This window comes from Etheostoma spectabile, chromosome 7 (assembly GCF_008692095.1).
Source record: "Etheostoma spectabile isolate EspeVRDwgs_2016 chromosome 7, UIUC_Espe_1.0, whole genome shotgun sequence".
NCBI lineage: Eukaryota > Metazoa > Chordata > Actinopteri > Perciformes > Percidae > Etheostoma > Etheostoma spectabile.
Genome location: NC_045739.1, coordinates 21825221 through 21828605, shown reverse-complemented (window position 1 = coordinate 21828605; position 3385 = coordinate 21825221). Strand labels below are relative to the sequence as shown.

General features: G+C 38.7%; 1 protein-coding gene across 1 annotated transcript in view; it reads right to left on the bottom strand.

The window, feature by feature from the left end:
- The window catches only part of sdcbp2 (syndecan binding protein (syntenin) 2), an 18337-nt gene extending 17000 nt beyond the window's left edge, over positions 1 to 1337 (bottom strand). The window contains exon 1 of the mRNA XM_032521057.1: positions 1152 to 1337. The gene's annotated coding sequence lies outside the window, so the exon portion shown is untranslated. The remainder of the gene's footprint in view (positions 1 to 1151) is intronic.
- Between the last annotated feature and the right edge of the window lie 2048 nt (positions 1338 to 3385).

The following is a 3385-nucleotide window of genomic DNA, read 5'->3' as shown; positions in this document are numbered from 1 at the left end:
ACACACACACACACACACACACACACACACACACACACACAGAGCACTTTATGCACAATATAATTGCTCTGTCAGTACAAGCGTCTCATGCTTATACATCCATTAGTACATCCATGTGGATTTTTTATTTAGTATTTTCTCTTGTTGTCCATGTTATTAATGTATGTTATGAGTGATGTCTGTAAGCTACTGGGACCTTGAATATCCCCTTGGGGATCAATAAAGCTATGTAAGTGATGTTCTTTGAAATGTAAAGGGAACTCATATTTGTCTATAAACACAGGCTAAGAGAACAGCTTATAAAAGGCTTTGGTTTATCGAGAGCAGTGCTAGCAAAAACAAACGCTTTGGTGGCAACTGGGAAGGAAAGAGAGGGCTAACTTCAGTAAGCCTGAACGAATTGGTTTAGATACAAGAATGTGGTCTTCTTGGCAGCTTATTCCGGTCTATTGACATGGCTGGGAAAAAAGAGACAGAGGAAGAAGGAGGGAGGTGGAGGACTGACATCGGTAAAACGAAACAGAAGTCTGCGACGGTACTGCTATGGACTGACCCACACCCTTTCTACTGTAGCGCTACACCTCAATAGGCCACATAAACAGGCACCATCAGCTAACTTGATATTTTGACGCTATGACAACGCAGACTCAAAGATAAGACGTGGGGCTTCACTGACGTTAGCTTAGTTATAAAAGAATGCGCGTTTCCTTTATATATTTCCTTAAATTCTAATATTAAGGAACGTTAAACGTCTCTATACATCTTAGAGAGGAACTAACGTCAGTGACGTGTCTTTATTATATGAACAGTTAAGTTACAGCATGAGTTGCAAATCAACGTTAGCTAGCTAACGGCATGGTGCCTAACTGCAGTCATTAAAAAAACGAATCAACCGCTATTAGCTGGTTAAAGCAGGCAGACAGATCTAGTAGAATGGATAGTTAACTTAGTTGAAATTACAACAGTTTGAAAGACGAATGAAGACAAAACTAATGTCTTTTAGCTGAGTCGCGCCGCAGACCGTCTTTGTTCCGACATAAACAGCAGGGAAGCAATGAGCTAGCCCGTATCGTTAGGTTGTTAGGTAAACGAAATCTGGACGTAACAGTTAACGCTAGCGTTACTTAGAGTTTTGGTAGAGACAGTCTCACCTTTAATTTCTTGGTTGTAAAATCCGCTTCAACACTTCGGAATCTCAGACAGCAGCAGCAAACTCCTTTATTTTTCAGCTGTTTCTCTCTTCGTCGCGCTGTTGAAGGGGAATTCTGGAAAGTGATGTCACTGCTGGCTTCCTGGTCGTGAAACCACGTCAATCACTGTTGACGTCGTAAGCCACGCCTCGTATCGGTCACATGAACTTAGCTAGACCACAAACACCCATAAACCACCGCGCACCACCAGGGAGCTACGGTTTGTTTAGCTAACGGCTAATTCGACTAACCGCTAGCTGAGACAGCTTGTAAGAACTTTAAAAGACCCTCAAATAAAAACCTGAAAACAATCGTTAAAATAAATATAACAGCTGTTACGTCAGCTATAGCCTGCTTTTCCTGTTTTTAGGTTGAGTTAACATTATTTAAGACTGAATCACGCTGTCAGGTAGCGGTTAGCCACATTTTCTGTTTGATAGCTAAACTAACGTTAGCTTCCCGGTGGAGGCTAACAGCAGATGCGTGGGAACCATAGACAGTTAAAGAAAGGGGCAAACCACGTCAATCAATGTTGACGTTGTAAGCCACGCCTCGTATCGGTCACATGAACTTAGACCAAAGACTCATCATGACCATTTTATACCTAACATACCTTATAGCAAATAGTAGGCATATTTAGCCGTCTTTGCGCTTTGCTTCCCGGTGTGTTCCGTTGTTGCACTCTGTCAGGTACAGGCCAAATCTGTGATGTCCTCTCAGAAACAAGTTAAATGGCCAAGTGTAACCACATACAAGAATTTGACTCTGGCTTTTTGTTGCTCTCAAAGTAGCCTACTCACACAGAAATATAAAAACGGAAAAATCATAGGACATTAAAGCTAAACAAGGTAAATCAGGTAAGGTTTATTACCACAGTAAGTTACACTTAAGAGGAATCTTCCTTGGGGATTGGTACATGCATAAACAAACAAACATTAAACATAAAGAATTTGATTACAATGTACAGACACAAGTTTGTATATCAATATACTCATTCATAAGCATACACACACACACACACAGTATTAGGAATCCACTTTGTTATAAAGAGCCATTTAATCAGACTATTTTGATTCTAAACGCGTTTAGAAAAAGTAATGTCAGCAGTTCTATAAAGTTATGGGAAAAAGGTCTTGGAGGGTGATACCTTTGAATCTGTTAAGAAAAGAAAACATTTACATGTAACATGTCCTAGCCTCAGAGAGAGGCAGCAGCACACTACCCACTTTCCAAAGCTAAATTAATCCCCAGATCTCTCTCCTCTGTGTGTGTAAAAAAAGAAGTAGGAATGTACTAACTAGAAGTCCCAGCTGATATGATAAGCTGATTTAACACCTTGCTGATTGACAGAACTGTTTGGATCGTTTCCAGTTTCTAAAATGTGAGGAATTTTTTTTTGCATTGAGTAATTTTACTTTTAATACTCCAAGTATATTTTCCTGATGATACTTACAAACTTTTATTAAAAGTAAGTAGCCTATAAAAAGTGTCTCTATCATAAATTTGTAAAACAAATGATCAGTTCACTACTTTAAATAAGTGTGGGTGTTTTATTCAATAGCTTAGCATTTGAATGCAAATGATAAAAGAATGTTAAAAAGATTTATTTTTAAAGACACAGAAAGTGACATATGTGTAAACGTGGAAAATTTTGACAAAAACATCGAGAAAAGCAACAAAAATGTTGAGAAAGGCAACAAAAGTGTGTAAAAAAAATTAACTAAAACATTGTACAAAGTTTTGATTTTACATTTTGACCCAGAAAAAGAAGAAGAAAAGTTGCATGGTCAACGGGAAGACAACACAAGGGTTAAGTAACATTTTCAATGCAGGACTTTTACTTAACAGAGTATTTTTACAGTGTGGTATTAGTACTTTTACTTAAGTAGGGCGGAGTAAGGATCTGAGTACTTCTTACACCACCGCTGGACAGCTGACTTTCATGGGTTCTAGTTCCAGTGGATGAAGAGAAACTGCCCTCAGTCACGCAGCGGTACAGAGACACATGTCATGATTTTTCTATGGAACACCTCTGTGCTAAATTAAAGGGTCATCACAACCTCTTTTCTAATATTTAACCCCTGAGTTGTCTTCCCGTCGACCATGAATTTGTTTTCCTTCCGGGTGAAAAATTCACGCTTTTGGCGCTTTTTTTGACTTTTTTGTCCCTCTTTTCAACTTTCTTTTTTTTTTTT